At 55.1% G+C, this 14,273-nt stretch overlaps 1 protein-coding gene across 4 annotated transcripts in view; it reads left to right on the top strand.

Annotated features, from left to right (window-relative positions):
• Positions 1-206: 206 nt before the first annotated feature.
• CD82 (CD82 molecule) overlaps positions 207-14,273 on the top strand; it is a 47,047-nt gene continuing 32,980 nt past the window's right edge. For 3 of the 4 annotated variants that reach the window (XM_029956360.1, XM_029956358.1, XM_029956357.1), the window contains exon 1: positions 207-330. The gene's annotated coding sequence lies outside the window, so the exon portion shown is untranslated. Of the gene's footprint in view, positions 331-4,685; positions 4,850-14,273 lie in introns of all 4 variants that reach the window. The other variant, XM_029956359.1, reaches the window with a different exon arrangement.

Genomic DNA, 14,273 nt, shown 5'->3' with positions numbered 1-14,273 from the left:
GGGCTGAATCTGAAAGGCCATAACGGGGCGGGGCGGGGCAAAGGACGGGCCCACCCCCCCGCAGGGCGGGGCTGGCAGGCTTCACCAGAGGCCTGGTGGGCGGAGCCGGATCTGGCCGGAGGCCGACAACATTCCCGCAGGGCTGAGGAGCAGGGCAGGGGGCGTGCCCGGGGCCTGTCCTCCGGGGGGCGGGGCCTGGCCCAGCAGCCGTGTTTCCCCGACGGCCACCGGGAGGGGGACTGCAGAGCGACTGAGCCCAGGGCTGCGCAGTCAGACGGCGACGGTCTTGCGGCTTGCGGCGCGGCGCCGAGCAGAAAGCAAAGCCATCAGGTGAGAAGGGGAAGGGGGAAGGCCGGCCGGACTAACAGTAGCAAAGTTAGTTTTTATTTTCACTTCAGAGCCCGCTCGGGCAGCTGTCTCTCAACAAGTGACAGATAGGGCTACGGAGGCAGCTGCTGGGTGTAAAGGAGCCTAAGTCCCCCCGAGTCCTGACCCCCAGTTCTCTGGCTCCGCCACGTACCCGCAGTGCGGCCCCGGGGCTCGACCCCACACCCCGGTCTGGACTTCTCGGGTTCCGTAAACGGAGAAGGTTGAACCAGGTGCTCCTGTTGAACTTCCTGCTCCCGTTGCCATTGCTTACAAAACCTTGGAAGTTGAGCGCTGGCAGGTGAGGGTGGACCGCGGTTCAGCGAAGGGTATTCACAGCGTGCTGCCCAACTGCACTTTCTCCCCCTGCTGAGTAGCCCTGAGCCAAGTGAACTCTTCAGGAGCCTTAGGCGAATTACTTTAAAGACCACAAAGGTTCTTCGCATAGCCCTTGAACCCACAAGCCCTGGGAAGCAGCCTAAATTGGGGACATGTCAGTCTCTGCTTTCCCCCAACACTGAGAGCCCAAGAAGCTTCAGACCCCAACCTCAGCAGGGCTTCTGTCGCCTTCCTGGGGCATTTCCAGGTGAGCTGGCCAGGGAGGCCCTGGTTGGAAACCAGGGGGCAAGTTCTTAGTGGAGTGAATGGGGAACAGAAGGGAAAACCCCACCACGCTCTGGGCCCAGAGTCAAGTCCAGGGCTCTTGCCGCATGTTCGGGATTAGTTCTTGGGCTGGGGCTCTGTGTTCCTGGTGGTAGTAGATGGTCAGTGCCAGGGCCATGGTAGCTGGGCAGTCTAGTTCAGTGGTCAAGATCTTAGGCTCTGGGACCAAACCGGCCAGGATTCCACTCCCCTCTAGTTTCTTCATCTGTACAATTTGAGTCATGACAGTACCCAACGGCAGCAGCAAAAGCTAAATAGAATAACGTGTACACAGTGTTTAGCAAGGCACCAGGCACCCAGTGAGGGCTCCCTATATGACAGCTGCCCTGATGCAGATGGGCAGGTGATGGGCTGGCTTCCTGCCTAGGAATGAGCCTGTTTTTGGAGGGCCGGATCCTGGTTACAACCCCTCCTGACCTTGTGAGAGCCAGAAATTGCCACCTGCCATCTGCCTCACTTTGTTCATTTCAGGTTTGGGGAGTGTGTCCTCTGAACCAAAGAGTGGCTGAGTTTTCTGTAATAGTGCTTGAGGTTGTCCAATTCAATGAACCCCAAAATGTTTACTGAGCACCTACTATATATTAGATGGAGCTAGGAGATACAGAGGCCAGACCTGGGCTCTGCCCTCATTTTGAGTCGCTGACAGTGAGGGCTCCCCCACCCCCACCATGCTCCTACTGAGGAAGATAACTCACACCCAGGGCTTGGGGCCAGATGAGATTTCATGAGTCTGTACGGCTCTAGTGTTTGGAATCCAGCTGTTCCATTGCACACTTGGCCCGGGGTGAGGGTGAGGGTTAGTGTGTTACCTGTTGTTGTTTTTTAAAGATTTTTCTTAAGGTTTATTCTTTTGAGAGCGAGCGAGCAGGGGAGGAGCAGAGAGGGAGAAACCCCAGCAGGCTCTGCACTGATAGGCTGAGCCCCATGCAGGGCTCGAACTCAGAATCCTCAAGATCATGACCAAAATCAAAGAGTCAGATGCTTAACCGACTGAACCACCCAGGCGCCCCATTACCTGTTTGATCAAGGCAAGGCACTGAAGGAGACTGGGGGCACTGTGTGTCGACTCCCTGAATGTCCTGGGGAGATGAGCCCTGTTGTACTTTGGAACCTGCTAGAAAGTAGCATGGGACAGAGTCTGACTGCAGGCTGCACTGTATGGAGGAGACAGTGTATGTGTCTGTGGGAGGGGAGGGTGCTTGGAAGCAGTGAAACACTGAAGGAACCAGGGCAGAGGGCAAGGGGCTTCCTGGAGTTGCTGACACTAGAGCAACACTTTCCTCCTGGGCTCCCAAGTCCTGGTTGGGTTTGGATCACCTTGGGGTCACAGACTCCCCTGTCCAAGCATGTGAATGGCATAAGATTCGAGTGAAGGGTGGTGGGGAGGAAGAGGTCGGTGGGTGGGGCCCATGTTGGAAGAAGATGTTCATCTCATACAGGACTTAGTAAGCAAATCCTGGGATGTCTTCCCCACCAGCCCTTCAGCTCACATGACGAATGACGAAGAATGACACATTGCCCCCATCCTTAGTTGTTTACTGTCTGGAAAGGGACACCAGTGACTGATAGGAGATAAATGAAGAAAGTGTTACTGGGAACTTTCATGGAGGAGGTGGGGTTTGGGGTGGGTCTAAAGGATTGGGAAAGTTTCAGCAGCTACCGTGGGAGTTTTGGGCAGAGGAAGATACCTTGGCAAAGTCTAGGAGGCCAACGTGTTCAAGAAATGCTAGGTTGGTCATTCTGGCTGAAGAGTTGGAATCACACAGGGAATAGTAGTCTGGGTCAACTCATGGAAGGCCTTCAATGCTAAGGTGAAATGTTTGGGTGAGATGTGTAGAATGTGAGAGCCATTGAAGGTTTTTGAGCCAGGGAGTGACAGAATCAGAGGGGCTCTTTAGGAAAGGCAATCTTGCTTCATGTGCTGGGGTGAGGGACCCCAGTAGTCAAGGGAGAATGATCTGATGGCTGTGGTGATTGAGAAGGACCTGGGAGTCAGGGTGACATGTGGAGAGGAGAAAGGGTCCCTGTGTATGTCCTGATTTGTTTTCTGTTTCCCCATTGAGCCTAGACCCTGGTGCATAGCAGGGGCTCAGCGGTGCTGGGGATGGTGATAACACGCTATCGTGTGACAGGCAGGGAGCCGCCCTGGGGGCCCTGTGCTTGCCAAGAGGCATCTGGGCCAAACGGTAGGAGCTGGCACCCAGCAGCAGTGGGTGTGAGAGCAAGGCAGAGGGGAAGAAGAGCCGGGGGCCCTCTCCCTCCTAGGTGCAGCCCAGGGGGCGCTGCGGTGAGAGATTAGCCAATGGGGACCCAAATTTCCCATGTGTGTGTGGGGGGAGAATGAATTTTGGTCAACTCTTGTGAAGTTTCCGCAACATGGGCCAGTCCCCTCTCTCAAAGTTTCAGACTTCCTGAAAGCCGCTCCCCCTCCCTCTCATTCTTCCCCAGCCCCACTCCCCCTGAGGACCAGACCCAAACCCTGAGCCATCTTTTGGGTTTGGAGCCTCTGGGACCAGCTGGCACCCCCATGGTTTGGGCTTGGCCTTGACCTCTTGCTCCAAACCGTTAGACCCACTTCCGCCACCCCCATGGGAAGCTCAGAGGGGGCGGTTATGACTTAATCAAGAGCATCAAACAGTCAGGAGTTGGCTTTGTGAAAGGTGGGAGGGAAGAGGGGGCAGGGGGAGGGCCCTATGTGGGACAGGATGGGGCCAGAGCTGGGGGGGGCCTGTTTAATCTCAGCAGGAACCTCCCTGCCCACCAGCTTCCCCTGCTCTAAGCCTGGATCTGAGGAGGCAGGAGGGAAGCCCAGAGGTAAACACAGCCTGCAGCGTGGTATGCGTGGTTTCCCTCCTCCCCTCATCCCCTGATGCTGCCTGTGAGCAGGCCAACCTCGGGCTCAGGGCCCCTGTAACAGACCCAGTTGCTGTCTGGGGGCTGGCGGGTTCCTGACTCACCCCTGGGGTTCCCCCTACGCTATGGGCTTGCTGTCAGCAGCTGATTCACTCTGTGCTGACGCGGAGAAGCAGCTGAGGGAGGGAAGAGGCCAGGAATCTGGTTCTTAGATTTAGTTCCAGCCCCTCGGTGTATGTATGGGCTGTGTGACCTCAGATAAGTTCTTTCTCCTCTCTGGGCTTCCTTCCCTGCTGCACTAGAAACCTGTTCTTTACTTGGCTTTTAGGAAGTCCTGGAGCCTGGGGTCTGTGTTTGTAAAGCAGGGCACATGTGAGCACACATACGCACACGCACGCACACACAGTCTTAGCATGGAGTGGACCTGGGAGACTCCTGGCACACATGCGAGAGTTGGGCCCACCTCCCTTGCTTCCCCCACCTGAAGTGGCCGTGCCTGGTGCCTGCCTGTCTGCAGATTAGGGAGAGGGTAGAGCACAGTGGCAAAAAGCTGGACTTGGGAGCTACAGTCCCGGCTCTGCCCCTTGCTGGCTTCGTGACCCTTTCTGCGCCTCAGTTTCTGAATCTGTGAATTGGGTGGCGGTGATGACCTCATAGCATGCCGTGGGGCTCAAACGAAGCAATGCATTCCCCAGCACATTCCCCAGCACATGTGTCTCCCCAGTGACTCTAAGCTTTCTGAGGGTAAATAGGTCTGAAGATGGATGGTGGATTTTCTCCAAACCCTTCCTTTCCCTACACAGCGCCCCCCATGCTTGTCTACACTGAACACTTTCCTCTTCGTGGCTGTTTGGTGGCATATGGTGTGGCTCTGTGAGCCCTCCGGGAGGAGACTGCCCTGTCCATCTCTGTCTCCTTGACTCCTGGCACACAGCAGGCTCTCAAGAAGTGATGGTTGAATGAATAAGTAAGTGATTCTCCTTTGGGTGTCCCAGTGGGACCCAGGTCAGTGCCAGATCCTTGGTGGCTGCTTGGCAAGGTGGAGCCAGGAAGCAGGGTTTGGATGCCCGCACCTTGTCCTTCAGGCCTGGCCCCCCTGCTCCCAGGGCCTGGGTCCAGGGAGGTGAGAGCGGCTTGGCTGGCATGGGCTTGCTTCAGTCAGGGCTCCAGCTTCCCTTGTGAGGCCTGGCCTTTCCCCTCCAGAGAGGGGAACAATTTGACTTCCTCCAGCTGCAGTGGTCAAGGGGCCACGTTGGCCCTTAGTGAACCCTGACTCAGCCAGAAAAGGTGCCTTCAAGTCAGCAGTTATTTGGGGCAAGGTGCTGCTTCCCTCTGTAGGCACGGACTCAGGGCAGGGGGGAGGAGAAGGGGCCCTCTGGGAGGCCCCTCACTCTCCCCTCTGGCTTCTTTCCCCACACTGGGGGCCTCTGAGTCTTCTTTGGGTCCTGCTCCTGACTTTCCTTGACTGTGTTGAGGGGTGATCCAAGATGGAAGTTTTCTCTTCTGGACCTAGGCTTATAGGGCCATTGCAGGAAGGTAGACAGAACGTTGAAGTCTGGGTGTTAGGGAGGCTAGGTTCGGATTCCAGCTTCTCTGTGAAGTTGCACAGTGACCTTGTCCAGGGTAGGTTTTCTACTTCTTCAGGCAGCAAGTGCTCCAGAAGCCTGCCTGGGGTCCAGCTGGGCTTGGCCCAAGGTGGGAAGGAACCATAAGCAATGTCAAAGACCAGAGGGCCTTAGGATGATTCCTGGCCCTGCCATTTACCTGCTGGCCGTGACCTTGGACAAGTGTCTTAGTCTCTTTGCGTCAGTTTAAGCATCTAAAATGGAGATCATAATAGTACTCACTTCCTAGGGGTGTTGAGAACGATCTGAGTTAACGTATGTGAAGCACTTGTGATGTGTGCCTGGTACATCATAAGTGGTGTGTGTGTGTGTGTGTGTGTGTGTGTGTATGTGTGTATGTCAGCTGGTTTGGGTAGTGCTGCTATTTTAATAGGAAGCAGGATTTCAGTCTTTGGGGTACAGGAAAGCTTGGTGAATAGCCTGAGTCTGGGGATCAGGAGACCTGGGTTCTGATCCCAGCCCGTCCTTTACCTGCCATGTGTCACTGGGCAAGTTACAGCCTGTCATGTGGTTCACTGTTCACTATTATCCTGTACTGGCCACATTTGGCTTTTGCACGCGAGGCTTGTGCTGTGTCACAGTGGTCAGTTGCAGGGGTTTATTCAGAAAGAGGACTCCAGGGGCCCAGCCCATTCAGCACCCAGATAGACAGCCACTGAGGTGGGCGGACCCTGGGGCCATCATGCAGGCGCTGCCCACCCGGAATGGCCGAGCTACCCCCACCCCCAACGATACTCAAGGCTGAAAAGTGGACCAATAAGTACATTTGAATACTCACGTAACAATGGGATTATATGGATTAGATCACAGACCTTTATTTTCATTTTATTTTTTTTTTACTTTCCCCCATTTTCTGAATCTTCTGCAGTGATCTCCATACTTTTATGCTCAAGAAGGAGGCAACACACTTATACAATAAAGCTATCAAAGAACTTGCTATACACAGTTAAAATAAAAATGTATTAGTTGAACTTGGGATCATATTCAGGTCTTTGTTAATGATAGATATAGATATAGATCTATATGTAGATAGGTCAGAGAGGTGTGTTGTCTATGCCCGACCACGGGGATCTACCTATGGATAGATCTATAGGTAAATCTATATATATAAATGTATAGATATATTTTTCCCAAAGGGGATGGGTTTGGTTTGAAGTGAGTGTCAATTTGTCAGGCCTCAGAAGACAGATGGAATATGTGGGGGGTCCCAGAGCCGAGGAGACAAGAGTCAGCTACGGATGGGAGCGTCCTCCAAATTCCATCATGGGTGCCACACACTGAGTGACGCCTGTTTAGAAAGCTTTCCGACAGTCGACAGGAGAGGGCTTAATGTCTTCACGTGTAAACGAGGGATGAGAGTCGTAATATCTAATTCGGGGCGGTGCTGTGAGGATTAAAGGAGTTTAACACATGTTGAGGTTTTAGAAAGAACCCCTCTTCTGAGTTTGGAACCAAATGAAAGCAGATGACAAAGACGGAGCTCCAAACGGAAGCGTCATTCCTGAGATGGCTGGCAGAGACCGTGGCTGTAGAACCGGGGCCCAGAGGGCCTGCAAACCGTGTGCCCTTGGACTGGCAGTTACCTGTCCGGTCACAGGCCGCGCTGGGCAGGGGCCAGCCTCCCTGCCAGGGGCAGGTGGCAGCGGCAGAGGGCAGCCCCTAAGGAAGGCTGCATGCAGGCAGCCTGGCTCTGGGGGAGGCGGGGCCCCACGGAGCATGCCCAGTGTGTCTCCTGCATGAGCCGACCACAGAAGCCACTGTGGGGGTACTGGAAGTGAAGGAGGGGGCGGAGCAAGACCAGAGGTATTCTCCTACTAGAGGTTCCTCCACAGAGAAACAAGTAGAGGGGAATATGCATTCCCCTGAGAAGCCGAAGGCTCTTCGGATGATGCTGGGTATTCAGTAAGCACTCCATAAATGTTCATTTGTCATGCAAATAATAATGATAATAATGAATAATTCAACAGTCTGAAAGTGCTTCCCACTGTTTTAGGAGAGATGACTTACTAGAATGCTTTTGCATGGGACCTGATGAGATGCCCAGGTGTTTAGAGAAAATTGAAACTCAGTGATTTGTCTGAGGTCCTTGCATACGTGAGTGAGTGGCTAGTCCTTGGGTCCATGTGGTTTCACACAGACAACCCATCGCCCTGACCTCTCTTGAACACCTAGCAGAGGAGCAGCTGGGGCCGGGAGGGTGTGTCGTCTACTTGGGCTGGGTGTTTAGAGGCTCTCCTGCCCCACCCCTGCTCCTGGCACAGTTGAGCATCAGGCCCCTCTCTTGCCTGGAGACTGTATAGTTTGTTTTTCAAACTGTGGGCATCAAATCCCTTGGGGACGAGCTGCAAGTAGGGGGCTTAGGTACGGGCCAGCTCCTCTTCCCACCATCTGCGCACCTTTGGGCAAGTTTCTCAACTGCTCAGATCAGTGTTCTCCTTATTCATGAGCTGGGCGATGATAGCGGTACGTCTGCCATGGCTTGCCCATGGGAGGATTAGAGGAGGTCATGGATATGGGTGAAATGGTTAGCAGTGGGCCCAGTGCAGAATGCACCCTCAATAAAAGCCAGAGACTGATGAAGGTGGTTATGACGAATGAAGGCTGCGCCCGCCACTCCTACTGAGAAATGACAGGGGCCTCCTCTCCAGACATGGAGATCTCTGATCTGATGTAAGGGAGTTGTGCTTAGCCCTCCATTGGACTGTCTGAGCCCAGCTTTGACCTGAGCATTCCTGGCTTAGAGTGGAGGGCAATGTTAGGGTCTGTGTCTACACTAGTGGGATTGTGGTCTTTTGAGCATCTGCGGTTCACTGAGCCAGTCTACCGGACAGCATCCAGCCTTTGCTTGCATACCTCAGGGCTTGGAGAGCCCACTCTCTTTCCTGTCTGCACAGACCTGACTCTGAAAACATACAGTATACAGTTTGAACAAACACCCATCCTCCCTTAGATGGCACTCGCGGTCCCGATCATGCTCATTGGGATGATATCCGCATGGAATGTGGGCGATTCCTAGGGGAGACCAAGTCCCCCTTGTGACAGGGGCCGCCAACTGTTTAAAAAACATCATCTGAACCAGTGGTGTGCAGGCACACACGCACATGCACACACACACACACACTTTGTAACCATTGAAGAAATATTTATTTTGTGGAAAAATTTGGAGGTTAAGGAATAGATGCAAAGGAGGCACTAACAACTCAGAAGGAAGTACTGTGAGCAGGTGAGTGTTCACACACACACGCAATGGGGATTACATCGCATGACCCACGCCCTGTGCTGCCGCGTTGGTTAACGTTGTAGAGGGAGGATTTTTCCATGTTATTCAATATTCTTCCACAGCCTGTTTCCCAGCTTCGTAGTATCAACCACGTGGACCCGCCATGACCCAGTTAAGCCTTCTCCCGCTGTTGCACATTTAGGCCATTTTGAAATTTTCATTAGCTTCCACATTGCTACGGTGACCACTGTGTCCGTACATACGTTGTATGCTCAAATCTAATGCTCTACATGGAGTGAATTCCTAGAGGTTTTTAAACTCACGGTCTGAGGACCATAAACCCTTTCCCCAACGCCCACAGAATGTACCCCCTCAACTTAGCTCCAGCACCTGGAGAGAGAGGGCACTGTGTCCATTGAGTGCTAGGTGGAAAGTGCATAGAAGGAAGGAGACCAGTGCTTGGGTGTGTGTGTGTGTGTGTCTGTGTGTGTGTGTGTTTAAGACAGAGAAAAATATGGAGGAGCTTTTCCTCCTCAATCATTGTCTGACTTTTGACCCTCTTCCTGTCTCCTTTCCAGGAGCCTGTGGTGTCATTAACTAATTATGAGATCTCTTTACTATTTAATGACCTTTCTCCATGGTGACTCCTTCCTTGCCAGCAGCCTTCTGGGAGCCAGGGAATGGGAGGAGGAGTCTGTGGGAGGACGCTCGTCTGGAGTAGGAGCTGGGTCAGGGAGGGCTGCGGTGGCCCTCAGACTCTGACGCGTGGCAGACCCTCCTGGAGGGTCTGTTAAGGCACAGATCACACCCTCAATGGGTTTCTGATGCCGTTGGTCTGAGTTGCAGCCTGGGAACGTTGCATTGCTAATATGTTGCTGGGGAATGCTGTTGCTGCTGGTCTGGGAACTACAGTTTGAGAATCCAGGGAGTAGTGGGAGGGGGCAGGGAGGCTGTGTGGTCTCAGCTCCTGGTCCTGCTGACAGTAGGAACCACGTCCTGCTTAGTAAAAGGCTTATGTGAGGCCTGAACTCCCATTCCCCGCCCCCCCCCCCACCTCCACCTTAGGCACCTTTTCTAGGACGTGCTATTATATATTTATGTGCAGGATGATAAGATGTTTATCACCATCCCCATTTTACAGGAAGGAAAATTGAGGCTCTGACAGGCAACCTAATACGTCCAAGGATGCCCTGAAAGCCAGCAGGAGCATTCATGCAGGAACCCAGTCCTTGTCACCTCTCCCTGCTCCTGTGCGACACCCCTCCCACCCCCCACACAGTACCATGCACCCTGGGCTTCCATCCTATGGGTCTGGTGCAGAGGAAGAAGTGACTTCTCTAAACACTATGCCTACCCCAGGGGACCCCAGGTGAGGGGGCTTAGAGGGCAGGTTCCCCCGCACTGCCTCTGAGCCGGGGTCTTGCTCTACTTTTTGTCACCCCCCCCCCCGCCCCCCACCCACTAGCCATTCAGTAACACAATCTTCTAAGATCTAGTGTTCTGCAGCCAGTTTATGTTCCCAGTTATTGTTATGGGCATTTTTCTGGGAAGCCGCTGCCTGGCAGGTGCAGCAGAGGATGAGGAGACAGCCCTTATCCTTCGAGCATCTAATATGTGCCGGGTCCTGCCCTGACTGTGTAGCCGTGTGTCAGTCACCCTCCCGCCAGCCCCCATTTTACAGATGAGGACGTGGAGGGGCCCAGAGCTGTAGCGACTCGGCCAAAGTCACAGCTGAAAGGCACAGAGCTGGCCTTTCGATCTCAAATGCCAAGGCTAGACCCCCTCGTCTAGAGTGGTGGTGGGTCCTGGACCAATGGAGCTGGGGGGCTGCCTATGTTCTACCCATGAGTCATGCAAAGAGGGTCGGCCCAAGGGGCACGGCTGCCCTGGGATTCAGAGTCTTGCCCTGGGAGGGCCCTGGCCTGGCCATCGGGAGACCCAGTTTAAATGGCGCTTTGTGCTGCCGTCTGGCTGTGTGACCCTGGGGAAGCCGCTCCCCTCCTCAGGGTGTTCTCGTTTCTGCTAATGATACCTTACACTTTATAGCTTTTAGCAGTGGACATTTTCTCACGTATTTCTGCAAACCTCCCAACACTCTGTGAAGTAGGCAGGGAGGGTATTATTTCTGAGCCCATTTTACAGATAATGACAGGCTGTGAGTGAGAGGCCGGGATCCTGCAGCCACGGAGGCGCTGGCACGAGGACTTGAGCCCGGGTGGCCTTGCTCCCCATCCTGAGCCCGGCCCATCACCCCGAGCTGCCTCCGGTGGCTCATGGGCGCGAGCGGCTCCAGGAAAGGGTCGGACTGGGGTCCTTGCTCTGGGCCAGGAGCCTGTGGAGGGAAGATGGTGCTCCAGACTGCCCCTGCTACCACCTCCTGCCTGGGCATTTGGGTCTCCTGGTGATGGAGGGAGGTGGGGTCTAGCCCAGCTGTCCTCCTACCTCAGCTCCTGGCTTCCCCTGGGGATTATGCCTGCTCTCCTGTACTCCTACACAGTACAGAATTTTCTAGACTCCCAGACCATGGTGCCGGGGCCCTGAAGTTCTGTCCAAATCCATTATCCTCAGGTTCAAGTCTTCCTCCTTCCTCTAGGCCCGGCTCCAGCCACCTGCCTCTCTGGGGCCAACCATGAACTCTGGCCAAGCCAACTCGGCTGTCTGGGGTTCTGCCCGGTAGGTGAGCCAATTAGCTGGGGTGGTTACCTCCCCACCGAGGCCATGAGACCAGGAGCCATGGCTGCTGTAGGTCTGAGCTCCTGACGGGCCCACCAGGCTGGCAGGGCTCAGGGTGCCTGGTCTGGGTGGGCCTCAGACCTGTGGCCCTCACCCTTTGTGACCTTGAGCAAAGACCCTATCTTCCCTGACCTCTGGCTCCCTTCTCTTAAAAATAAAGCTACTTTTCTCACTGACGCTTGTGAGGTTTGCACAAGATAAAGGGTGCAAAACACCTACCGCTGACGTCTGGTGGGTTTGAGGCACGCAGGAAATGCCTCTTCCTCCCCTCCCCCGCATCAGCTCGCCTTCATTCTGCCTCCACCCACCTAGCGCCGATGTCTGGGTGGGCCTTGGTCTAAGGCCTGCGCCGTATCTGCTCTAGCTAGGGGATGTTTTGGGCTGATAACAGGGGAGGGATTGGGCATAGGGACAGAATCAGCTGCAAACATAAATGTGGGGTTTTTTTTTGTTTTTTTTTTACATTTTAACGTTTATTTTTGAGTGACAGAGCATGAGTGGGGGAGGGACAGAGAGAGAGGGAGACACAGAATCCGAAGCAGGCTCCAGGCTCTGAGCCATCAGCACAGAGCCCGACATGGGCCTCGAACTCACAAACCTGAGAACTTGACCTGAGCTCAAGTCAGGCGTTTAACTGACTGAGCCACCCAGGCACCCCTAAACATAAATGGGTTTAATCAGGCTCTGCCAGTTCTAAGTTGGGGCCCAGGAACATAGTACCTCCTTGAGCCTGTTGATCAGGAAATCTAGAGAAGAGGGAGCCTCCGACCTTCTATGTTCTCGGGATCACACCGGGGCCTGCCTGCTAGGGTAGGGGTGAAGCTGCAGGTGACCCAAAGCCCAGGTGCTGCCCCTCGGGAGCCTGGAGTCCAGCCTGGCACCGTTCATTTACGTGTCTTTTCTTGGTGCAGCATAAACAGGTCCCTCTTGCTCGGACACCTGGAGGCTCACCAGGCCGTTGGGTTCTTGGCTCAGAGCCTGGTGCCCTAGGTTGTCCAGGGAGCAGTAGCAATGCGTCTGGAGAGCCGGGCCTGAGGCCCTGCCCAACTGACTGAGGCCGAGGTGGTGTCCCCGCAGATGCCCACGCTCACAGCTCTTGGAATGCCAAGCCTGGCCCCTGGGGCCCTCTGGGGACTCAGATCCCTCCTAGAGTGCCACACACCTTTCCTTCCCAGATCTGTCTGCATGCAGGACCTTCTCACAGTGATAATAATCACATGCTTCCCTTTATTGTGCAAGAAAGCGCATTTTTCTTCCTCAAGTCCCTCACCTCCCTGGAAGGTAGGAGTGAACTGTGACTATCCTGGCAAAGGAAGGGGGCTTGCCAAGACCCGCTGCTGGGACTCATGACCTCCCACCCCCCGCAGCGCCATTCTCACATTCTTGGCCACATTTTGTCTTGCAGAGACACGCCCACCAGGGGTGGGGGAGCCCCGTGGAGAGGACATGGAGGTGGTAGAGACCTACCTAGGTCTTCAGGGTGAAGGGTCCCAGATTCCTGTCCCAGGAGACCCGGGAGCATAGGGCCTACCCAAGGGCACAGATAGGGAAACTACCCAAGTTGAGCTCTTTCCTTTCTTCTTCCCTTTCCCCAGGGCCCTGAGGGCTCAAGTTAGGGAACTCCGTGGGTCTGTTTGGGACCTGAGTGCTCATTTTGGTTTAGCCGCTGCTGGCTGAGGTCAAGTCTTTGGCCTGCTTCAGCAATCTTAGGGCTCTGTGAGTGCCTCCGGTACCCCTTCTGGTGACACAGACCCAGCCTGCTCAAAAGGGGAGCTCACAGGGGGCAGTTTCGGGCCATCTCTGCCTGGTGCTCCCAGAATCTGGGGGAGGCCAAGGCTGAGGAGAATGTTCTGGGCAGGGGAGAGGCCATTGTCGATGGCTGGTGGGTAAGAGCTGGAGGGCCCCAGTCTCTCAGGGAGGCCACAGGGGAGGCGGGCTATTAGCTGGAGGAGAAGGTGGGGAGTGAGTAGCAGGGAGGCAGAGCTGGGCTGGCTCCTGGGGTGGGACCCTGCTTGGGTCAGCAGGGCCTTCATTCCTGGGTGGGTAGTGCCTTTAGGCTCTCTGTGCCGACCAGGGAGGGCTGGAGTCACCAGAGGCCCCCTTCTCCTGGGGTCTGTCTCCATCCCTCTCTGCCTGTCATTCTCTGTCCCTCTATCCTTACTTCTCCCCTGTCCCACCCAAGAACACCCCCCACCAGTCTCCCTCTGCCTACATGCCAAGCACCTCTGAAGCCAGAAGGTCCCTGGAAGTGCAGAGACCCACAGCCACGCTCGGCGACTCTGCCCAGGCCCAAGGCTCTCTGTCCCTGGGAACAGAGCTGTAACAGGCTGTGCCCGGGCTGGCAGGTGTCTGGGCTGCGTGAATGGCCGCCACCCTGCCTGGGAACCTGGGGCTTGGGCTCTAACCTGCCATGTGGGAGGTACAGCCCTTCATCCCAACTTCGGAGGCCTTGATGCCTGCAGCTGACTGTGGAAATGGGTTCCCCAGGCCGCTCCTCGCTGAGCCCGGGACATGTGTGCTGGTGAGATTGTCTTGGGCATTCCGGACATCAGAGGCTCTAAGGCGGCGTGAGGAGGAGACTTGAGAGCTGGTCTTGGACACAGGGAGAGACAAGGCCCAGAGCAAGGCTCAGAGGAAGCCATGGGCAGAAATAGGGACAGATACACAAGGGACGAGGTAGGGGAGGGGAAGGACTGAAGGAAAAAGCCCAGAGCCCTGCCCTTCCCTTCTCTGCTGGGCAGAGCTGCTTAGGCTGAGTCCCAGCAGTGAGACCCCCACCCCCCAGAGCTCTTGGGGTTAGAGACGTGCTCCTC

The sequence above is a fragment of the Suricata suricatta genome, chromosome 11 (assembly GCF_006229205.1).
Source record: "Suricata suricatta isolate VVHF042 chromosome 11, meerkat_22Aug2017_6uvM2_HiC, whole genome shotgun sequence".
Taxonomy (NCBI): domain Eukaryota; kingdom Metazoa; phylum Chordata; class Mammalia; order Carnivora; family Herpestidae; genus Suricata; species Suricata suricatta.
Note: the sequence above shows the minus strand (reverse complement) of the source record. Positions and strands in the feature narration are given on the sequence as shown.